At 35.4% G+C, this 26,015-nt stretch overlaps 1 protein-coding gene across 2 annotated transcripts in view; it reads left to right on the plus strand.

Annotated features, from left to right (window-relative positions):
- ptc (protein patched) overlaps positions 1–26,015 on the plus strand; it is a 48,654-nt gene that overhangs the window by 9,997 nt on the left and 12,642 nt on the right. Inside the window, exon 1 of one of the 2 annotated variants that reach the window (XM_067770477.1) lies at positions 22,312–22,318. The exons of the other annotated variant lie outside the window; for it this stretch is intronic. The gene's annotated coding sequence lies outside the window, so the exon portion shown is untranslated. Of the gene's footprint in view, positions 1–22,311; positions 22,319–26,015 lie in introns of those variants that run through there. 2 annotated transcript variants of the gene reach the window in all.

Raw genomic sequence — 26,015 nt, forward strand, 5'->3', positions numbered from 1 at the left:
TACCCCGAAGTGTTCAGATTTGGGTTCGTGGCGTGGCACATCCGGTGTCCAATATAATAATATCGAATACTGTAATTTAATAAAAAAAAATTTTTTTATTGTGACAATATCCACGAAGAGGGTACATACCTTATTCGGACCCGGATGCCCCTAAAATATGCTACTGCAATAATGATTTCAAGCGAAATGTATTACTGAATATTGTTTTAGGTTAGTTTTTCGCCAACATGTAAGAACTCCATAAATTACACCATTTAGCAGGAAGGTGACTCATAGAGCTTGATTTGGTTTAGTCGAGAGAACATTGTTTCTCAAACTCTTACTAAGCCAAAAATGCTACGGCTGATTTCGTTTTTTGTTCGATGTTTATACTGGTTCCTATGCGACCAACATTTCTTTGGGGTCGCTAATTCAATTTAACATGTAAGGAGGCATCCGCAGAGCTGATAAGGCATACAAAGAAAGGGAGAGTTTCGAGAAGGAATAATTGGATCCGTGCTCATATCTAGTAGATATATATGTAGCATGTGTTGCCATAATAAGAAGTCGTCATCAGTTTAAGTCAGAATTAGCTTGAGACTGCATTTGCAACACCTACACACTAGTATTTGGCGTAAATGGCTGGTACATATGGATGTACTTCTGTACGTAGTTGGCTTATGGCATAACGGGCACTGCCGCCTTGTCCATGTTATACTAATTCGGACATTCTTATAGCCACACGATTGAGCCATCAAATGCTCGCGCCAGGCGGCTCCAAACAGTGAACTTCGCGATAAAGTTTACAGTGGGTCAATTTGTGCGGCCAGGCCAGTGAATTAACTGCTGTTTGTTGATTTGGTGAATAGTGGCAAAGTCTGTACAATACAAAAATAGCGAAACCGCCTACTCACATTTCCGGTTTTTATGCATCAGTGATTTTGTTGTTGTAGATTTACAATTTTTGGAAAAATTGGACTTGTCTTGAGTTCAACAGCCAAAAGACGTATTCTGCGTTCTTCTACTTTTTATTGTTGTTAATTTTCGTGTGTTATCTTCAGTCAAGTTGAAAGACAAGTCAATTTTCAGTCAAAACACATGCAAAAACAACAAAAAATTAAGCAGCGATAACAAAAACAAGCATAGCAAAGAAACAACAAAAACTACTAAACAAATTTTAAATAACAAACTCAGCAAGCGAACAGAAGAATTTCCAGTTTCCGAAAAATCACACACAGTCACATACAAAAGTAATCACGCTACATGAGTACCTATATACCTACCTTGAGAAACGCAAGGGGGATCCAACTTTAACTGAAAAATCTTTTCAAATATATAAAGAATGCAGAAAACAACAAACGTACGTACAAACATCCAATCGAAGGAATTATGAAGACATTAACTTGGCCACACACATACCGCCGTCCCCAGTCCGACTTGGTAAGGCATTATTACGAAATGCCAACAGCGCAACAACAACAACAGCAATAACAATATACACAAATTACGGCAAGCCTAAAGTGAAAGATAGAAATATAGACATTTAAATGGACGGACAGATCTAAGTACAAACGCACAAACTGTTGTTGGCTGGTTTAACAATTGGTTTGCTGTGTGTGTGGCTACACGACCCGACCCGGCCCGTTCCATTCTTCAATGCAAGCGGACACACACAGCTTGTGTGCCACACACAAAATCACTCACATAATTTTAAAAGGCTCAACAAAAAAAAAACACCAAAACAACAAATAAACCAACAAGAGATCCAGCGAACTACTCTTTATGCTTTTGTACGGTTATAAGGCCGGAAAGATGCATATGTTTGTATGTAGTGTGTATGGGCTGAAGCGATTGAGGTAACGAAGGAACGAATAATCGTTGTCAGGAACACGCTTTACGGTGTCTATAAAATCAAAATAAGAACAGCAAACAAGACAAAAAGTTGTCTTCGAGGCATAAAGTATTTTTTATATCATGCAATACAGTGCTTACAAACGTTTGGATATCGGATGCTTTGGCTGAGTTTTAAAATTATGTAGGGATCTTCCCTTTTGGTTCCATAGTCTTTTTGTTTTCTGTTTAGGCAGCAGGGTTGCAAGTTTCTGGATTAACTTTCACGCTGTTCGAAGTTTGGAGTTCCACCGGCCACCTGTGGTCATTTTCTGTAAAGACGGGCGTTACTACCTCTTGCAAGGAAGTGAGATCCCCTTGACCGCAAGACGGTCTGCAAAAATCATTGGGATCACTCAATAGTGACGGGAGTCACTTTTTAATGGTAACTTAAGAAGTACATATGTACATATAAGTACCTACATTGGAAAATTCTTGCAGACAAAAGACGGCACCAAATATTTGGGTATGCTATTGTATAACAAATTTTCCCAAAAACTCTATATACAGAGGCTTCATTGCTCAGGACATTCAACCGAAAGAGCAAGTCATACGAAAGTAACTTATTAAAAGGGTAAAATGAATTAAGCGAGCTGATACAATTCTAAAACTACATATGTTCATCATCCAGATGGTTTTCATAAGGCAACTTACAATTTTTAGTTAAAATTTTTGGATTGCTACGTAAAAAGAAAATTATTACACTTCTGAATTAATTAGTTTAATATGCTTCCTGCTGATGGACTTAAACTACTCATAAAAACTGCATCTCCATTTGTTGAGTGTTTCGAGGCACGCTATTTGTAGAAACACCTTCGAAGATATCTTGATGCGGATAGAATTTTTTGTTATATTTGGCCCATAGGCCATAAAAACCCATTTCTAAAATTTCCGAAAAGGAGGTTCGAAGCAAATAGATACAGATTCCTATAAGGGGATAAGAGCAGCATCCAGATCTAAAACTGTTATCTGGCACATTCTTAGATGTTACTGTGCTTCTCTTGTTACTCTGTTAAAAGAATTTAAGAACAACGAGCCGGACCCGTGCGCATCTTGCGCAACCAGTATAAAAGTCTCTTATCAAATATCAACAAAAATCAGCTGTTCTATCAATCAATTAAAACAGCTTGCGCTGCCACCTGGCGTATGCTAGCAACTGTCGGTAATGCAGTGCAAATATTCACAATAGTGCCATAGTACAAATCGATTTCTTTGTGTGCTCACAATTGTTTATTTTTAACAGATTATTTTAATAAAATATAGCGAAACAAAAGCTTTACAACCAAAATTGCCCAAAGCTCGCTAATAGCGCGAATCTCCATATTTACAAACAAAACTTTATTTATAGATTTGGATTCCAAATAAGAGCGCAAAAGGGACCCGTACATAAAACAGCAATTAGAAATAATATATATGATTATATATGTTATAACGAATAACTATAAATAAATTCTCCTAAAAACCCATGGCATACAAAAACCTTATTTAAAGAGATTACCACAGTTTCCCTGAAACCTCCTCACATTGAGGGTATAGCTAAAAGAAAACCATTATTAAAATTTCCGAAAAAGAAATTCAAACCAATAGATAGTCACATATTCTTTAAAAGGAAGAACGAAAATACAAAATAAACCTGCCGGTTCGCCACCTATACGCGCTGTTCGACCAACATCCACGAGGCATAAGAAATTACTAGAATTTACTACGTATGTATGTCAGCTTGCGCTTCTGGTAGAAGGTAGGAATATATGTATGTATGTATGTATATGATGCCACACTCTGCGTGCCACCAAAATGTTAAACGGCATTGAGTGCTTCTACATGCGACTGACTGGCTTACCTGCTGGATGGATGAACGATGAACAACGGACGCGGCCAACTGCATATGCCGCAACACTATCTACCTACAGCACACACAAATAAAGATAATATAAAAAAAAATGAAGAAAATCAAAATAAGGCGAATAAAAAATATTAAGAAAAGTCAACGCTACAACAACAATTGCTACACACGGAGCACCACCAAAGTCGATTGGATCGACATCAATGCCGGCAAACGGCACCAACGATACCAAAGGCGAGCTTCATGTATGGTTAAGTACAACAACAGCGATATCGACATTGCCGAATGCATGAAAGGCACAATAAAACAATAGCAACAAGACGAAAACGTTGGAGCAATAAAGACGTAAACAACCGCATAGCGTAATAATAAAGACATTAAACTGTTAAAAAGCAACAGGAGAGTGAATGTTAGCGGCGATCGACCCCGACCGCCACCAAGCTGCACACTAGTACTCTTGCACCCGCACAATCCGGCAACTCAGTTAATGCAACACCATTTTTTGTGTGTAATGTTACCATACAGCTAAGAAACAAAAAACAAGTAAACTTTCAAAGTAAACTCTGTGCTTATTAAGGCATCGGGTCCCGGGAATGCCGATCAATTCTCCCCTCCGAGATCCCGGGACTATATTTATTATAATCATGTTTTAAATTTAAAGAACTTCAACCTCGTCGTATGAATTTTGAACTGATTTATAACATGCTAACAACAATTTCCCCTTCTAGTGCGTTTCTCAACTTCCGGTTACATACGTAACAGGTTAAGATCTAGTCTTTCAGATGAAACTTCATTTGTTTTAATATGATGAGTCCCGAAATGCCGGAATTGCAACATATCTTCGGGACTCGATGCCTCAGTACTTACTACTGACGTTAAAAGCCAACAAAGAATGTTGAAATCGCGGAAAACGGAAAGATGTAGTATCTTAATAGTTTTATGTGGGCGCATTAGAAAGAAACGATTTTTAAAAGAGGAAAAAAAATGAATCAAAACAGAAATGCTTCTCGCAGCTAGAAAAGAGCTTTTCATAGAACTCAAAAAGAACTCGAAATATAGAAAAAGTAGTGAAAGATGTTTCGGGGAGATGGCTGTGAAGAGGGTAATATAAATTTTCCAGTAAATTCAAGAAGGAGACAAACTTTTGTTGTTTGTACTCAAAACGTCTGTGGAGAGTCACCACAGAGAACAGCAACTGCCTAAACAGGCCATATTTGGATTTAATTCAGCGGGTAACAAGCCCACTGGGATTAGCTATTGGTGGAACTTCTTTAAGTGTCATTATGACAAAGTCGGTGTTTTAGGCCTTCCGGCTGCCAAACCATCTAATAAAGACAGCGTCGCATAACACCTTGGACTAGAAAGTGCTACTAAGCGCTCGCCAACTCTCTGCCTTCGGAGGTTAATAATATGTGAGTTTTATGTTATGATCGTCTTCGAAGATCAAGATAATTTGAAAAATATTGGAAAAGTGCTTACAACCCTGAGACATAAATAAAATCAGTTTTTCTGACCACAACATCAGAACAACAGCAAATATGTTTTTCTCAAAAGATATATGTATATGGGGTGAACGATCGGCTAGTGCGCCTTAAATATATATAATCCAAATGTTTTGCAACATATGGGCTCCAAGGATTACAGTGAAGGTGGTCATAGTCGACGGATAGCTAGTTGCCAGTAGAGTCTATAACGTTTTAATATTCTCTGCAATTCCTTATCTTTAGTTTAAAGAGATACATTCGAGCTGTACGCGATATTTTTTTTTTATTTTTTTTTTATTTCCTGATACCTATCTTTCTGTTAAATAAATTACAAAAACAGATATCGCTCCATTAGGAGAGCATAGGGCAAAAACGAGTTCTCTCCACCGAGTTCTGTTATGGGCTAGTCTGTTGACCTCCCTCCACGACCCTTCCGACCGGCATTCGGCGTGAACAGTTCGCGATATTTTAGTTTCTCTTAATTTAGTTTGATAGCTCTTATAAACTCTCTTTAAGTGATATAGATTAAGCTGTCCGTTAATAGAAAATTTGTTTTGCGAGGTGGAATATAGTGAATTATGGTCTATGGCAGGCGTCGCAGTGTGGTGGTAGCGTGCTCCGCTTACCACGCCGAGGATCTTGGGTTTAACTCCCGGGCCAAGTAACATCAAATGCCGTTCAGAGTCGGCATGAAACACGTAGGTACCGTCCCGCCAATTTATAGGGAATATTAAAAGGAACACGACGCAAATTGGAACAGAAGCTTGGCCTAAATCTTCTCGGAGTTATAACGCGTACAGTATTTTTTTTTATGGTCTAAAACTAAGGTGGCAAAATTTAATCGAGTTCTTTAACACTTAGAGCTGCTAAGTTGGATTTGAATATTTTGAAAACCATGTGCTTTCAGTTTATTTGAAAAATGTAGATATTTTTTATTACATTAACTAAGCTCACAAAATTAGATTGTAAGGAAAACAAGTAAGGAAGTCTAAGTTCGGGTGAAACCGAACATTACATACCCAGCTGTATACTTGAAATGCTGTTGTTGTTTGTTTTGTGTGCTTAATAGTGTTACAAGGCTGCGCAATAATACATATACATATGGTTCTATTCTGAACTAATTTTTCTTCGAGTTTTGGCTCCCGAAACATAGAAAGTTGTTTCGTCATAAAAGGGGCGGTGTCACGCCCATTTTTTTAAATTTGAAGTTTTTCCTAGGCTGACTTCGTAAATGCATATTGCAAAGCATAAGCTGCGATTTATTGCTCAAACTATGTAAAACAAAAATGTTTTGTATCACTGCTTTCCATCACAAATGCATGAATAAAATTTATCATGCACAAAAATGATAACCGATACGCATGAAAAAGAGTTGCAATGCAAAAACGAGCATCATCAATAAACAAAGCTGTGTTGAAAACGAACGAAGTCAGCCCTATTTATTGTTATAAATCCACTTGGAAAATGAAGTACCATTGATATAAAGCTTTGTTGCTTATTTTATTCGTCCACGACCCTTTTAAAAATCTTTTATATAAAAGTGGGCGTTGTCCTTAACCGATTTCGTTAAAGGCAACCTCTCTACCGAATTTTGTTACGATAGCTTTAACAATTTTTGATTTATGATTAATAATATTTGTAAAATTGATTTTATCACAAGTGCGCAGTGCCACGCCCATTTTAAACAAAATTTTCTAATTTTTATTAAGAGACTCAATGTCAGTCCACCCGTGTTAGGTTCTATTTCTATATATGGCATTGTGAAAACTATTTTCACCCCTCTAGAGGCCTTCTTTCGTCCTAACAGCCAGCCATATAATGTTTTTTAATCAGACTAAATTTAAGAGCACTGCCCGAATGTATCAGCAGCAGTGCGAGATGAAGGCCTGAAATTACTAGGGAAAAACCAGCGGAGAAAGACTTGACTTTTCTTTACAGGGGGTTCAGCGCCAGTTGATGATCAGTGTTGCCAGTTTAGCTTTATTTTTGAGGGGCTTAGGAACAGATATTCAATGAATTCATTCATCTGCTTCGAAACTACATTGGAACGAAATTGAATTTTTTATTTCAGAAACATACAACTGGTTGTATTTGCGTAAATAAACAAAAGAGCTGTGCAATAGAGATATACGCCGCCGATAAACGCCGCGGCCGCCGAATGTCAAAAATATCGGCGTGGCGGCGCGGCGTCCGGCGCGTTACTATATTTTCTACTCGTTTAAGACTGTTTAGGCTATTTATTGTTCATGTCGAAAATTGTTCGGATATGGTCGAAAGTGGTATCAACGGATGCACATCACCGCCAGTTATAAGAAACTAATTGCGAAATTTAACTCTTTATAACTATTCAAAAGTTATTTAAAATAACAGGCGCTTTCGATGTCAGCTTAACACGGACTTTCCATCACCCTATTCACCAAGTTATTAAACAAAAGAAAAGTTATATAATAAATTTATATGCTCACTTTGCATTTTTGAAAAAATTAGTAATGAACAATTAATTCAAATAAAATGACCCAAGGCGAACATGTTTTTAAACTGTCCTCAAGAATAAGCGAAATCAGTGATGCAAAATCCTTTAGTAGGTTCTAGGGGCATAAACACTCCTTTGAAATTATTTTTACCTCATACTTAAGTTGAGGATATATGTACTTATGAGAAAGGGTTTGAAAAATAACTTGGGCTTACATTCAAACATCTGTTGTTTATTTGCGAAACTATACAAAGCGTCTGAAATGTTAATTTTGATTTTCACACTTCATCCTTCAACACCCAAATCTCCCGGCTTGACATTTCCTAAAGTTGGTGGCCCTATCCAAAACTAGTCCCTTGGAGTGATTCACACTGATTGTAGCCTATCAACCAAGTTTAAATATCACCTGCACGTTACGGCTCCTTTTACAATTGTGAATACGTAGGCACATACATATATTAACCAGGTGAAGCTTTGTCCTTCGCAAGAACACTCAAAGTGGTGAAGCAAAATCCCAAGACAGTGGAACTTATGACCGTGTGTGATATTACCCTAACGTAGCGGACAGACTTGTCTGAAAACTGAAGCTACGCGGTCATCCATAATGAGCTCTTATATCATAAGACCGGAAAACAGCAGTTGACATCTGTCAACTTAAAATCCGTCGACTTTCATTCTAAATTTGATTTAACGAAGACTATTGAAATCAATGTTGTGAACACAAACGTCTGCAATCTTTGGTCTACATTTTAAAAATTTTACCCAGGGTCCTTGTAAAATTTTAATTATGTAGATGCGCCGAGGATTATACGGATTTTCACCCATGACGCAATGACATCCACTTAGACTGCTTATGATTTCGAGGGCGGCATCTTTGGCCGAATAGTCACTCCCTAACGTTTCAAAGTGTAGCTCGGCAGCATAGCGCGACAAAAGCATCCGTTGGAAAGTCTTTGGAGCTACACCTAGAGCTTCTAGGAAAGTGACGTCGACGAAGGTATGAGTTCGAAGTCGCAGTCCTATAGCTTCTGTACTAGCATATGGTGTGAGGCTCAGGAGGCGTGGTAGCGACTGGTGATAGGGATTCCTACTGTTCGCACATCGTAAATTTTAGCTCTTAAAAACAGCCGAAAAAACTAGAGGCGCCCTCTGCCACGATAGTCATGAGTATTAATAGACCATTCATAGCAACCCTAAGTCGCCTTTATGCGTGACCGCCAAGGAGCGACAAATGATTTAAAGAAATTGTGTTCGCGACGATTATTAGTAGTTAACCCTAGGTGAAACTACGCTTTGCACGAGATATACAGGCAAAAGTGTGACTATTTTATGTATATCTATTTCTTATCAGCAGGCGCAGCAGTACCAATTCCAAAGACCGGGGTTAGGTTCGAAGCCTCTCTGGAGCATGCGAACGAGGGACAATCCCTTCGCAAGGAGCTACTCCTGAAAATTTTGCAACGGTCTGCGAAATTTTGATGCAAAAACCCCGGATCTTTCCAAAATGGCCAACACGTTGATTTCCTTAAATACATATAAACAAAACCTTTCCTAAATATTATTTTTTTAAATAGAAAATCAAGCTTTTAAAGTAAGAACACCGGCGTACGCCGGCGAGCGGGCTACGCAGCCGCCGCCGGTATATAATAGAGCCTACGCCGCCGCCGCCGATAAAGTGATCGGCGTAAACCTCTACTGTGCAATGCTATATGCTGCGATAAACGATGGACTCGAACCATTCCGAGTTGCTTCTAGACGAATGGGATAGCGTAGGTTTCACAGTTGAATTTTAGGGACAGGTTCTACACTATAAAAACGTATTTGGGGAAGATCCCTTAGATAGTCATTCCAAGGTTGTTTTTTTTTTTTTTAAATTTTTAGTACTTGGGTAACTTAAAAACGAAGCAGCAGAACTCATTTATAAAAAAATTAATTCAATGGTACGATCTCATTGAACTAATGAAAAATTTAAATTAATTTTCATAAAACACAGATTGCATCTCTAAACTATTTTATTTATTTTTTATGAAATTGGAGTACAATTTAATTTTAATTTTTTAGTAGTTGTACCTACGAGGTTTTTATACTGTCCAAGTTTTTTATGAAAAAAATTGAAAAAATGCTTGAAAAGTTGCTTTAAACGTTTAGATTTCTTTTCTTAGCCTTACAAATTTTTATTTGGCTTTTTGCTTGTCCCTTTTCTGAAAGTTTTCTGTCAACACGCCTGATGAAGATAAAAGACGAAACACTCTAATGAACATGCATACATACCATTTCACAGCAACAGCAGCTGTTTAAAAAATGTTTGCATGTATATTCGTTTGTTCGCACACATTTACACACTTATCGTCGCAGTGAAATTTTTTTTTAGAAATTTGTCAACCTGGGTGGTCTTGCTGTTGTTATTGTTGTGTTTGTAGTCTGGTAGATGTGGCCGCTTCAAATTGGTTTGCTTGCATCGGTATGACAACAACAATAACTCATTTGAAATGGCTCTTAAAGTCCATTGTGTGAATGTACATACATACATACATACATTCTTGCATCCATTAGGTACTTATGTAGGCTTGTGTGTGGGCAAAAATGTATCTACTCCTACGCACGATCCTTAATGTAGTACCGATTTTCACTATAATCACATTTGGTGCGTAAATACATTCTTATGTACATATGTATATGCATGTATGTATGCATGTATATTTGTAGTTTCATATCGATCTGTCAACAGTCAAATAAACCTAAACGAACATGCCAATCAACCAACGGGTAGGTAGATAATAAGTACAAACTAAAATGTGTGATAAATTAGAGGTTGTTTCAAATTATTATTTGTTGTTGTTGTTGTTGTAGCGATAAAGACACTCCCCGAAGATTTTGGGGAGTGTTATCGATGTTGAAGGTCCTTTGCCGGATGCAGATCCGGTACGTTCCAATAACAAGCACCATTAAGGTACTATCCCGACCATCTCGGGAAAAATTTAGTATGACACCATAAAACCTTCTAGGCCATAACGCCCTCCCACCCCCTTAATCCATGAGGAACTTGGGGTGGCCAGAGCCTCGGCTGCTAAAGAAACAGGATTCGCCACGGGTAGGTGAGGTTGCCAAGGGGGAAGTTGTGGAAGCTATAAATCAATTTGGTATTTTATTCGCCTCTTACGACAGGCATACCTGTCGCGGGTATATTCTTAGCGCCCTAACCCGCTGGAGTTATTATTGCTGCTTTGCAGGGCAAACATGCCATCAACAGAGGATCATAAGAATATGAAGACGGCGGGATAACACAAATCCGCCGGAGTTGCCTGCTTCCATTCAGCAAAGCAATTTTATGGCGGCCAAGTCGAGTTGAATTCGTCTTTCATCATATGTCAAAATCTATTTAAGCCTTCTTAATATATCCTTGGGCAATTTCTGGATGGCTGCATCAAATTTGTATACCAAGAGCTCTATCGTTGCTTATGATATACTTTTCAACTTAAAATAAAGAATATTGTGGTTGTAGTTGTTGTTGTATTAGAAGTGAGAATATTGTGGTAGAATATAAATACATCTTTTAGCACAAATTTGTATAACTAAGTGTTCTTTCTTAAAATAACCAATTTCCTTTAACTATTTTGATGCATTCCCTTTAATTTAACAAGTGAAAAAACTCAGATGAAATGTTATAGAAATCTCCCTCTCCCTCACATTCATAATACCTACTTTTCTCCCATAATTGGTTTCCGCTTTTCCGAACATTGTTCAGAATAGGAGAAAAGGGAGAAGTGAAAAAACTCACATGGAATTTTTATTTAGAATACGACGAATAGGAGCAGGGAAAAAACTCGCACGGAATTTTTGTTTAGAATTGGCTGAATATTTTTTTAAAATGGGAATGGTTTTTATGTGGACTTTTTTAGGATATTTACTTATGCTTGGTAATTATATTTAGAGTGACTTGTCATTTTATCTGGCAAACGGTCGCAAGATTTGTTTTTTTTTTTACAATGAAATAGGAAGCATTTTGAAACCTCACATTTTTCAGCAGATTACTTATTTTTAGCAAATTTGACATTTTTTGGAAACACAACTTCTTCTCTATCTCTCTATAGAAATCATAAATTTCCACATTGCAACCTGACCTTAAACAATTATGCAAATAACTTGCTAGGCTGTGGTTTTTCAAGTTATATTGAAGTGAATTTTTCAAGAAACGGCCAAAATCTGCTAGGGGATTGAGCGCCAAGTAATGATGATGACGAAACGTTCATGTTGCGATAATTTCGATTAGTATTTCTATCATTCATTCGGCCAATGATTGTATGTACGAACTAAGCAGGATGATAATAGTTTTGCAACAAAAAAACATTACGATGCCTAATGGATACAAATATGTATTTATCTGATAAGAGGGTTCAATGTTTGTGATTGACAACTGCATTCAGAAGCTTATGCCTTCCGAACTTTATTGTCATCACTACATTTCCACGATAGGTAGCTATCTAAGTGATTTAAGCTTGTCTTATGGTCGAGTTCTTATATCACAACTAAGAGTGCGTTTTTCCTAAGATTTAAAGCCATTACTCAGAAATAGAACCAACTGTGACCTGGTTTAGGTAAAAACCTGCAATTGGTCTATCCAAAAGTTGATTAAAAAACGATATCTTAAATATTTGAAACTTGCACTTTATTATTCTAAAATTTGATGGGCTGCATAACTGCATGCATACAATTTATCTAAAAATTTAAGGAAACAAATTTTATTTTTTTTCTAATGATTTTTGAGGACATTCAAGTTTTTTTTATCTTTTAATTTCGCACATTTTTACATGCTTTCATTTATGAAATATTTATTAACATGAACAGGCAGAATAATCGATTTTCCAAAAATGTTCCCATTTCTTTGAATTTTGCGCACAAATAATTTTTACAAACAAAAATTCAAAAATAGGTTCTTTTCTAAATCTCAAAATCTTTACAAAAAACAAAATCGTTTAAACATTATTTGAATTATAAAAAAAATTTGTTCAATTTGTCCCCACTGTGCGGCGCGTATGTCTTTATTGGTGGTTCGATGTTTTTTTCTTAATTTTCAAAATTGCTCAATTGTAACTAGCAAGAATTAAAAACTTCCGCTTAATTGAGTTGTTCCCAAAGCCAATATTCATTAAATTAAAATACGCAGTAAGAATAGTATGGGTTAATTGATTAGTTTCAAAACTGACACACTTAACCATAACCTTGGTTAGGAGCCAAACGGCAGGCTTGGTTAATTTTGTGAGAAGGTCGGGCAAAATATAATCACTTCAACGAGAACGAGCTCTTACAAAATCTGTAATATTTTCTCTCATTTCCACTTATAAGATTTTGAATAACAGTTTATGTATGTCTCTTTGAGTTGAAAAAACCACTCCGATTTTGCCCGCTTCAGCTTTCGGTCACGATTTGCTAACAGGGTATTCATAGCCGCCAAAATGGATGAAATACATTAAAACCATAAATATGTTTGGAAAAATTTTATCATTTATCATTTTATAGACCCTTTTTGTGTGATGTGAGCCGACGCGGTCTTGGGAATTGAGCTAACAACCGTTGAGAATGTGAGTCGTGTTTATTGCTACATTTGTCAAAATCAATAGAGACGTCCAACCACAAACATATCAATTGTATGCAAGTATTAAAGCTATGCGTTGTTGTTGCCTATTTTTCATGATATGTTATATAATTTGGCTGTTGTTTTTGCTAACTTTTATTGGTGTTTTGTTTTTATTGTACCTGGCCGGATCACGCCGTCATGTGCGGTCCAAGCATTCAAATTGACGGCACACAAGCGCGCGCATATTGATTAACTTAACATGAAAAGAAAAAAATAATAATTTCAATGTGTGGCGATGTGAGTGTGTACGTACTTATAGCTTTTCGCCTTTCCAAAGCTTAATTGTTTGTAATTTTTATCTTTTTTTTGTACTAAAACAAAATGGGTTTCTAAAATATTTCCGCACAAGCATACATATTTTCATACAGCAGACCATAGATTACCTGAATACACTCAATGATATATGTATGTAAATAGGGTGCCACGGTAGAGGACTAATAATAATAAATTGACATGATATATCTCCAAAGAGATTTAGGCTGCGCTCCGCTTTCTATTTGACTCGTGCTACAATAAGACTGGCAAACTATTTGAAAGTTATAATTTGAACTTGGTGATCGACGATGCTGCTTCTTCATCAAGAAGACATATCTTGCTTTTTGTGGAACTTATAACAGCTATCTCAGCACCAACCCAAAGAAGGACCATTCTCAAATCATTAGGTGGAACCCTTTGGTAAAGCTGACTCCGCACAGTTAAGAAAAAACGGAGGTTGTAAAGTTTTAATGCAGATTTCTAAACATGATTTGAAACATCCTGCTGTTCACCGCGAAACTAATTGCTTTATATGCTAACAAACTTTGTTTTCATTGCACTATTTTTTTGCTGTTTAATGGTACAAGGCTATTCGAACTGAAATGGAATAATTTTATTAATTTCAGAAAATCAAAATCTTTATAATTATTATCCTTATATAAATATTTAAAATTCCACTATTTCTGCGACTCATTGATTTAAAATTTTAGACCCAAGAATTACCCTATAGTTTTCTAAAGGCCTTCAGTACCTACGTGGAATCTGAATCCAATGTCAGAATTTTTTATTTAATTCTAGTTTTCCGGAATATCTGTATCTTAGAGTACAGATAACACGTTTTATGTGAATACAGCTTCTCTACACATTTTCGTCAGGAAAACTTATATTCGTTAGGGAAATTGTACTTAAAACTGTGTTAGGTTTGTTATATTTTCTACATGCAATGGTTTTTCACAAGTTTGCGGTCTTCTTTTAGGCACGTCAAAACTAATAAAATCAAACACCTAACTTTAAAGGGAATTATATCGACTACTAACTGCAACACAAGTCCAAACCCTATATAAGAAAATCTGCCTGAAAGTGTGCTACATCTATTACTTTTGTTCGTAGCGAACAAGGCGGTACAGAACAAAAGCGTATATATGAATATACAACCAAGGAGGATAAATATTGTAACGAATTTTGGGAATTCCGCTTATTCCAAACCTTCTGCTAACGTTCGAATCGCCAAAACTGTTGAATAAAATAACTCCAATTTCAATAATGCAAAATGGTCTTTATTAGACTACTTTGAAAATACTTCACAATAACACTTATACTTCACAACCAGTAGCGTGCTTAAATCAAAACTGATTCCTCACCTTGCGCTGCTTTTATACTCTCAGTTTTCTCGTTCATCCATTTCTCCTAAGGTCTAGTCATTTTGCGAAACTGTATTCCAGAACAATTGTATCCCTTGCTTGGTTATTAGCTATAACTATACATGTATACCTATTTGTAGTTTATGTTTCTCTTATAGTCATATACGGGTGTATGCGTGTGTACTACTTCGGCTGATGATTACATCTGTTTGAGAGTATCTCTGCGTTGCCTAGTATGTACAGATGTGTGTAAACGATGATAGATTTGTTTACGTACATACGAGTGGCTGCTTAGTATCAGCTTAGTGATACTAGTATCAGGTTAGTGATGCTAATATTCGTCACAATATAATATTCTTTACTTGTAGCCATTTGCTAAATATTTTCTTCGAGGTAGTCGCTGTTTTTTTTTTTTTTTTTTTTTTGGCGAGATGTGCATAAAATGTTTTCAATACATTTTCGTGGGGTATTTGCGTTTATTTTTCCGACTGCATTTAATTAATTAATTGATTGTCCTTTCAAAAATCACAGTAGCACAAGGTAGCACGGTATGGATAAATGCGATACAATTAAAAATGTACCTCTTAGAAAACATTAGGCATCAGTTTTTTTTAATCCAGCGAGTTACTCGCCACCCGTAGCAGACTGGTGGCTCTAATTATATTTATCCTCTTTGATATCACGAACGAATATCGGGAAAAAATAAATGGCGGTTGTGAGTGTACTTTCTAACGATATATGTAGATTTTTAATCGAAATAAGGTTACGTGGCAAAATTACGTATTGAACACAGCCAAAAAATCTCCGACGTTTATGCAAGAATAGCTCGGAAAAAATAATTAAAACCAAGAATCCGCATCTATACTAATATTTAGGAACTGATGAACTTTCGCAAAGTCTTAGCTCTTTTCTGAGGCCGAACTTTTTCTTTTAACTTTTATTTACTCTAAGTACTAAATGAACATAAAGCGTCACAGTAAAATTCGATTCATAATAGGAACAAAAAATTATCTTACAACAATCGATCATTCTTTGATTTTAACTAAGAAACCCCACCACTGAAACACCCTTTGTCCTTCCATAAACATTAACGCAGCCGTTACGGCACTAGCCGGGTGGGTGGTCCTTTTGCCACACAACGTGCATGCGCTCATTGCTGGCCAGCTTTCTTTACTTTATTACTTCTATAAATTTTGTATTTCTTTTTTTTTTTTTTTGTTTTTTCTATTTCTATTAATGTCGAATTACATTCATTATGATATTGCTTTTGTATATAATTTATTGTAATTATTATTTCCGTTTGTATATCTTTTGTTGCTGCTTTTTTAATCCTCATTGCTATTGACTATTTTTCAACCCATTCAATTACTAGACAAGCAAAATAGCTAAAGAATCCTAATATTCCATAAATACTTAATAAATCTGAATGTTAGAGCGCACGGTGGGGTATTTGATCAATCTAGCTGGCCAAAAGTCGATTTTTCAAAATATTCCAATTTTGTTTAAATATATTCCCTGGCGTTCCCAGATGTCCATTGGGTTGGTGTCGAAATTCTGTTCGAACAAAATTCGGAAAACAAAATTCTGCTTTTTAAAAATTATGCTTTTTAAAAATTATGATTTTTTAAAATTCTGATTTAAAAATTCAGAATCGTAAAATTCTGTAAACAATGTTAAAGAGGACATGTCATTACTTTGAAAAACTGCGCACTTTTTCAAATTAATGACATGTTCTCTGTAACATTGTTTACATTATATTTCAAACGGTATTTTGTTTACATTATTTCTTGAAACAGCATTATAGATGTTGGTAGTTATATATATTATCTTTTAAAGACAATTCTTGCCATAGTGGTGAAACGAAAACTTTTCTTAAATGGTTCTTTGTTATGTGCTCAATAGTAATCGAAAAAACTTGGTTTATTAGTATATTTACAAACATGTCACAAATTAGCATTTTAAAATCGAATAAAAACAAAGATATGTTAGGTGTTCATGGCTATTCCTATTATTTAGAGAAAATAAATAAGAATGCTTCATATAATTGGTCTTGTTCAAAAGGAATCCAGTTTCAGTGTAAATCGCGGATAGATAATTATAACCCGAAATATTCCCCTGAGTTTTGGTCAGTACATGACCACACCTCATCGGAAACGGAAACCTTTCCTAGAACTCAAAACAATGTCGAAGCGTGGCATCGACGTTTAAATGTACTTGTTGGAAGAAGCAATTCGCAGTTTTACAATCTTGTATTAAATTTGCAAAAGGAACTTATTTACGCTAAATTGCAAATATCCAGAAGAGAAAATGGAGAAATAATAAGAAAAAAAAGAAATGTAATTAAAAAAAAGACTAATTCGAAGAACTATTAGAAAAAGAAATGAATTAAGTCACACGAATTTTTTGAAACGAATTGCAAAAATATAACAATTTACTAGACAAAAATATGGTTAATAACGTACATATTACATTTATATGGAATAAAAGTTTTGTTTGTTGAATCTAAATACACTCGTTATAACTTTTTCGCTTTATATAACGGGTTTTTAAGTTAGTTAAAACGCATTTCAGAAGTTCAGGTTCAGGTGCAGAATTTCGAAAAGCAGAATTTCGAAAAGTAAGAACTAATAAGAGCAGAATAAAAAAAACAGAATTTTGTTCGAGCAGAATTTTTAAATTTTCCGGAATTTTGGGGAGTCGAATTTTGTAATGCAGAAATGTGACACGCTCCCATGTCCATTTAATAGTATACATACCCCAAAACACATCTGCAACGTCAACGGAGCAGTATTGTATTTTTGGATTAAAAAGCAATATACCCATCTAACCTAAATACTTGTTTAGCCTTAATCAAATCTAGTTACATTTTCTTTTAGGACAGATAAATGTGTTTTTAATTCATATATTAGATTTTTTAAATCGCATGTGTTAACTGAGTTATTCTACTTGTAATACTACTATTTTTCAATATTAAATTTTTTAATAACCTTGCAAACAAAAAGATATATCTTTTTTTCATGGCATATCATGTCAGTAATTTTTTGCCAATACATAAGCTTGTGTTTGTTTCAAAGTTTAATAACAAAAACGGCTGTGCATACCCGCGATTTTTTGAGTGGTGATCAATTTTGTAAGACTGATACCCTTATTGGCAAAAGGTGGCAACCTTGTGAAAACATCCTCAGTGGCAACACCAAGGTGAAAAGTCTTAACATGTAATACTATATCGATGTACTAAATTTGATTCAAATCGGTTAAGCCGTTTCCGAGATGGTAGTGGATATAAAAAGAAATATAAAAAAGGTGAGGTGGCAACCCTTCTTAAAAATGTCAATAGAATGCGGAGTAAAATACCTTTCGTTCCATGTAATTCCAAAAAATTACCCCGGGTCCATACCAAACCGGGGGCCCGATTCATAGTAATTCTGCGCGGAACACCGTGAATTTACTGTCAAATATTTCTTTTCATAACAATGAAGGGAGACAATCACTTTTTGAACAGAAATAACTGCTGTTTTAATTTTGGCCAAATACCCCACCGTCCCACTAGACCATATATAGGAATTTATATTTTTATACAAGGGTGCCTCATTGCATAAATCCTTCTCTCGTGCGAACTGAGTTGATAACCGGCAAAGGACTTTGCCATCGTCAACACTCTTCGAAAGTTGGAAATGTGTGCTTGCCGCTACAACAACATCAATAACAAGCATGATACAATGACCTAGGAAAAGTTATCATTCACATCACAGATGTCAGGTTAATTTAGTTGTATTGGTTGTTGTAATTATACCCACGTATTTTCCTATGACTTGCATTTCCGCTCCGTATTCTTTTATTGTCAAACGGTCTTATTTTATATTTAATGGTTTTATGAATACCCTTTTTGCACCCTAACACACATAATATCTAATATTACATATGTACATATGTGTACCTTTGTTTCTCTAAAACTCTATTAGATACTGATAAAGCAATAATTTCCGAACCATTCTTAATGGCTTTTAAATTGGTTGCTGATCAAGTTAATTAACATATTCTTTCTTTTGAAGTATTTTTTTTATTTAATTTTATAGTGCTTTGCACACAGAGCATATTAACTTTGATTGGATAACGGTTGATTGTATAGGTATAAAGGAATCGAGATAGATATAGACTTCCATGTATCAAAATCATCAGTATCGAAAAAAATTTGATTGAGCCATGTCCGTCCGTCCGTCCGTCTGTCCGTTAACACGATAACTTGAGTAAATATTGAGATATCTTCACCAAATTTGGTACACGACCTTATCTGGACCCAGAATAGATTGGTATTGAAAATGAGCGAAATAGGATGATAACCACGCCTACTTTTTACATATATAACATTTTGGAAAACACAAAAACCTGATTATTTAGTAAATAATACACCTAGAATATTGAAATTTGACATGTGGACTGATGTTGAGACTCTTGATAAAAATTTGAAAAAAAAAATTTTAAATGGGCGTGGCACCGCCCACTTGTGATAAAATCAATTTTACAAATATTATTAATCATAAATCAAAAATCGTTGAACCTATCCTAACAAAACTCGGTAGAGAGGTTGCCTTTACTGTAATGCTGTAATGCTTTGAAGAAAAATCAACGAAATCGGTGTAGGACCACACCCACTTTTATATAAAAGATTTTTAAAAGGGTCGTGGACGAATAAAATAAGCTATATCTTTGCAAAAAAGAGCTTTATAACAATGGTATTTCATTTCCCAAGTGGATTTATAACAATAAATAGGAAAAACTTCAAATTTTAAAAAATGGGCGTGGCACCGCCCCTTTTATGACTAAGCAATTTTCTATGTTTCGGGAGCCATAAGTCGAAGAAAAATTAACAGATCTTAATAAAATTGGGTACACAAATTTTCCCTATAGCAAGAAATATTTGTAGAAAAAATGGACGAGATCGGTTAAAGACCACGCCCACTTGTATACCAAAGATTTTTAAAAGGGTCGCAGACGAAAATAATAAGCTATATCTTAGCGAAAAAGAGCTTTGTATCAATAGAATTTTACTTTCAAAATTGAATTATAACATTAAATTGGAAAACACTTAAATTTGAAAAATGGGTGTGGCACCGCCCCTTTTTTTCTAAGCAATTGCAATGTTTCGGGAGCCATAACTCGAAGAAAAATTTACATATCGTAACAAAATTGGGTATCTACACATATTTTCCTTATAGCAGAAAATATTTCTAGTAAAAATGGGCGGGATCGGTTAAAGAACACGGCAACTTAGATATAAAACAAGTTTAAAAGGGTCGTAGACTAGAATAATAACCTATAAATTAGCAAAATTTAGTTTTGAATCAATGATATTTTAATTATCAAGTTTTATTGTAAGAGGAAATGGGGAGATATTTTTTTCTTAAACGGGCGGTGCCACGTGTTATGTAGAAAAGTAATTTATCTGAAATGAAATGTGCAATTGAAGCTCACGCTGAGTATATAATGTTCGGTTACACCCGAACTTAGACACCTTTACTTGTTTTATAAATTTTTTTTTCAACTTCTATACGATACGATGTCATATCCATACTTTTTCAATTGATATCGCTATTTTTAATCTATAGTTTTTACAAATGTTTTTAGGTATCGAATATAGAAACCGTAGAATCGTATGTGGTATCCTTGTTCCAATTTCTCTAGACTGTTTATGGCCTCCCAGCTAAATTATTCACAATCATTGTACCAAATCCTAAGGTCCTGCAGCTTCACTGCACTGAAATGAAAGCTTAGAAAACTTGTACTGCCCTTAAGGTTGGCTCAGAGTTAGATAGAGAACTTTCTTCAGTACTTAGGAACACGATATCGAGTCTAAAGTATCGATACGATGTTCATATCAAGCTTTGCTTTACAAGTATCGGTATAGTATCTAATCAAAATGAGCCGGCTTTATAAAAAACTCATAATTTGTCATCACATGACACCAACCATCTTTTCAATTGCAATGTGCAACCCAGAGATCGGTATCAAATGCCAAAATTATCGATATGGTAAAGGGCGGTTCGTGTCCCTATCAGTGCTGGGTTAAGCTTGCCTTAAGCGCGTTATCCACATTGCAAAAAATTAAAAATTCCATACAGTTGTCGAAGGCTTCCTTTAGAGAGCACTCTGCATATCTGTGCTTAGATTATTACGAGCGGGATTATAGACGCCCTGATGATTTTTTTGATCGCTTGCTCTATAATATTCTCTATAATTTTCAAAACAGAAGATATCCAACTACTAGTTCCTCCCTCTGCTGCAGAAATTCTTTATAAATGCCACCTTCTTCTTCTTAATCGGCGCTTAACCGTTTAAATGGTTATGGTCATCAAAAAAGGCGCACCAGTTGCTTTTTCGCTCTTCCAACTGGCGCCAATTGGTCACACCAAGGGAGTTTAAATCGTTTTCCACCTGGCTCTTCCAGCGGAGTGTTACATTTTCAAAAGAGCTACATCCGAAACCTCGCGTTATTGCCCTGAGCTTGTGTTTTCACATACAAACATATGTATAGTAATGTACACTAGCGATGTGTTAAACTGAAAAACCGGCATCTCAGGGTATCTAACGATGAAAACGTCTAAAATATCCGTACTACGACACCCTAAAGGGCCAATTAATGGTGATTTATAACCATATAACCATAACCAGATAAAACAGCTGATCAAACCTACCTTATGGAAATCAATGTAATTGATTAATGGTGCCATACAATAACGCTAATGCCATAACCATACCATAGCCAAACAATTGGTTTTTGGTTTCTCGCCATATCCATAACCTAAAAATATTTGAGTTGGTGAATTTATTAACTTTTTGTAGATTTTATTCATTGTATTGGATACGTTATGACTAAGAGTATTTTTTGTGGAATATGTTTGTAATTTTTTGCGTGTTCTTCATTTTTATGAAATTTTCACGATTTTTAGGTTAAGGCACCATTAACCGATCACATTGGAGATGGTTGTGGATATGGGTATGGTTAGGACTATGGCGTTAGGGTTAAGGAAGTTTAATTGGCCCTTAAGAAATGAAAAGCGAACGACGCAATGAAAATTCGAAGATATTCGATATAGAATTTCAAAGAACCGAAACTAAAACATATAAGTAAAATCAATTCGTTCGAGTGTTAGTGGAGCGATATTTTAAATAAAGTTTAAAGAATATGATCCACAGAAATTTGGCGCACTTCTTTAAGTTTTCATGATAAACGCAGGATAACGAATTATATCCGGTTATTTGAGCAGTCGAAACTGCACATCACTAATTTATAAATAGCTAAATACGTTTGATGGAAGATTCGGGCGATGACATACTAAATGCACCCCCGAAAGTTGTATGGAAAAACAATTGAAATGAGGGAACTACATACATTCATATGTACGTGAGTAAATATGACCGTCTGTATTGTTCAAGGCATTTTTGTCAGAATTGCACACAAAAATTACCTTCAACATGGGACCATTGACTAAGAAGAAGACGTCGCTTTTTTTTTAATTCCATTGAGTACCGCCTTATCTGCGGAACGAAAGCAAGTCGTTTGAAGGTTTTTTGTATGTAAGGTACACTTGTATTTAATACCAAGAAATTGGTAGTGAAACGTCTGAATAGAATAAAGAACCACTGCAAGGAATAGACGTAGTAGTTTGATATTTACATTATTATTAGGCCTCTATGCTCCTCGACCCCTATTTAGAGTTATTGCGTTTATATTAGGCTCCGCCTTATAGTTCAGGTACAAACCAGGATCGACGTAGCCTTTGAAATAATTACAAATCGGACAAGAGAAGACGTGTCGAAAACGTAAGTGAGTGAGTGAGTGGTAAACACATTTTTAGAGTGGTTTCGATAGCTTTTTTTAAAGCTGATTACAAATTACTAAGTACCACGAAATAGCCCTAGAATGAAGCCGAAATAGTCTTGAAATGATCCCGAAATAGAAGCGAAAATATTCTGAGAAGTTTTACGCAAAATTATCTCCAGATAGTCCTAAAATGAATCTAAAATTTCTTCAAAAAAATCCCTTCCTGGTCCACAAATGTTTGTAGTATGAAGAATGTACATTTTTTCGAACAAAGGTTCTGAAAACTGTTCCAAAACGATACTGAAGTGATAGCGAAATGGTCCTGAAGTGATCCAGACATGAAATTATTTAATACCAGTCCCGAAAACAGTAGCATAACCTGACGTTGCTCCTACTTTTACTGTTCCTAATTTTAAAATTAAACCATACCTTACTTTTGTATAAGTTTGGTCAAACTCGCTGGAAGCGTGATACTCAGACATGACATACGTTTTTGTAAATATACCCAGCCAAAACTGGCATAAACCGTTGTAAGCAATAAGGAATACTAGTTTCACTCCTGACAGATAAACTTTGGAATAAGGTTATAAAAGTACATCGTACGTCTTATAAAAACGCCTGATTTTAGCCTTATTTGCACTACAAAGGTAAACAAAAATAAAAAAACGTGCCAAACTCTAACGGTCTACTGGATAAACTAAACCTTATTTTAGTCGATACAATTTTTTAATATTTTCAAGGAAACTGGAATTTCTTTTTATTTAAAAACTAGAACGCCGATAAAACTAGTTTAAATAAGTAAATCTACTTTTTATCGTTTTAAAAAATCAATTCAAGATGTAAACTTTATATTTCTCGTTGTCTGTTATATTTCCTGCACACTGGCAGAAGTAGGTATTTTATGCCAATTCCAAAAGATATCTGGGAAATGACAATTGGCAATTGAATTTTTGAAGAGAATATTTCATTGCTGATATACATTCCCTGGGCCAGCCGAATCACACCCGAGGAGTGATCTGTTTAGAAAAACTTTCAAAAAGTATTATTAATGTTACATATCCTGCATATAAAGGAAGGAACTGAAAATTAATTTTGGATGATACATCACCAATATATACTTAAATAAAGTTTTGAAAAGGTGATTATGAAGATATTTAAATGAATTTGAGGTCAGATGGTGGTTTATTATATTTATATCCTATGCAAGCCTGATTTTATATGTACAATAAGAGTTATAACTAGGTTATAATATGGCATACTACAAAAAGTCATTCAAAAAAGGTTCACTCTAATGCGTCAACAATGTTTCTGCGAAATTCGAAAAATGGCAGTGAAATTAAGATCTTGAAAGTACGCACAGCACGACTTGTACTGTTAAATTGAGGTGAGGGTGAGAGCAAGGTACAAGGCAATGTAAGGTAGAAATCCATTAGCAGGTAGCCAATTCCAATCAGGTGAATGCTTGATGAATCGACAAAATGCCGCCGTTTCCGTGAACTCCGGTTAATGCTGACTGGAACTGAAATCCACAGAAATCGTTTTTTTTTTATACTCAGCTGAGCAGAGCTCACAGAGTATATTAACTTTGTTCGCATAACGGTAATACGTAACGGCATAAACTAATCGAGATAGGTATAGACTTCTATATATCAAAATGATTTGGGCGAAAAAAGAAATTAATTTAGCCATGTCCGTCCGTCCGTCCGTAAACACGATAACTTGAGTAAATTTTGAGCTATCTTAATGAAATTTGGTACGTAAGTTCTGGGCACTCATCTCAGATCGCTATTTAAAATGAATGAAATCGGACCATAACCACGCCCACTTTTTCGATATCGAAAATTTCGAAAAACCGAAAAAGTGCGATAATTCATTACCAAAGACGGATAAAGCGATGAAACTTGGTAGATGGGTTGACCTTATGACGGAGAATAGAAAATTAGTAAAATTTTGGACAATGAACGTGGCACCGCCCACTTTTAAAAGAAGATAATTTAAAAGTTTTCCAAGCTGTAATTTGGCAGTCGTTGAGGATATCAAGTTGAAATTTGGCAGCAATGTTACTCTTATTACTATATGTGTGCTAAAAAAAAACTAGTAAAATCGGATGATGAACACGCCCACATAAAAAAATTAAATTCAAAAGTCAAATTTTAACAAAAAATTTAATATCTTTACAGTATGTATTATGTCAACATTCAACTCCAGTAATGATATGGTGCAACAAAATACAAAAATAAAATAAAATTCCAAAATGGGCGTGGCTCCGCCCTGTTTCATTTAATTTGTCTAGAATACTTTTAATGCCATAAGTCGGACAAAAATTTAACAATCCTTGTGAAAGTTGGTAAGGGCATAGCTTCTATGACGGTAACTGTTTTCTGTGAAAATAGGCGAAATCGGTTAAAGCCACGCCCAGTTTTTAGTCACAGTCGACCGTCTGTCCTTCCTCTTGGCCGTTAACACGATAACTTGAGCAAAAATCGATATATCTTTACTAAACTTAGTTCACCTACTTACCTGAACTCATTTTATCTTGGTATTAAAAATGGGCGAAATCCGACTATAACCACGCCCACTTTTTCGATATCGAAAATTTCGAAAAATGAAAAAAAAGCCATAATTCTATACCAAATACGAAAAAAGGGATGACACATGGTAATTGGATTGGTTTTTTGACGCAAAATATAACTTCGGAAAAAACTTTGTAAAATGGGCGTGACACCTACCATATAAAGTAGAAGAAAATGAAAAATTTCTGCAGGGCGAAATCAAAAGCCCTTGGAATCATGGCAGGTATACTGTTCTGGTATTACATATATAAATAAATTAGCGGTACCCGACAGATGATGTTCTGGGTAACGCTGGTCCACATTTTGGTCGATATCTCGAAAAGGCCTTCACATATACAACTAAAGGCCACTCCCTTTTAAAACCTTCATTAATACCTTTAATTTGATACCCATATCGTACAAACAGATTCTAGTGTCACCCCTGGTCCACCTTTATGGCGATATCTAGAAAAGGCGTCCGCCTATAGAACTACGGCCCACACCCTTCTAAAATACTCTTTAATACCTTCCATTTGATACACATGTCATACAAACACATTCCAGGGTTACCCTAGGTTCATTTTCCGACATGGTGATTTTCCATTATTTTGTCTCCAAAGGTCTCAGCTGAGTATGTAATGTTCGGTTACACCCGAACTTAGCCTTCCTTACTTGTTTTTAGTTTTTTTTTTTTTTTTTTTTATTTTTCGGTTATCTGTCA

Source organism: Eurosta solidaginis, chromosome 3 (assembly GCF_040869045.1).
Source record: "Eurosta solidaginis isolate ZX-2024a chromosome 3, ASM4086904v1, whole genome shotgun sequence".
NCBI classification, from domain to species: domain Eukaryota; kingdom Metazoa; phylum Arthropoda; class Insecta; order Diptera; family Tephritidae; genus Eurosta; species Eurosta solidaginis.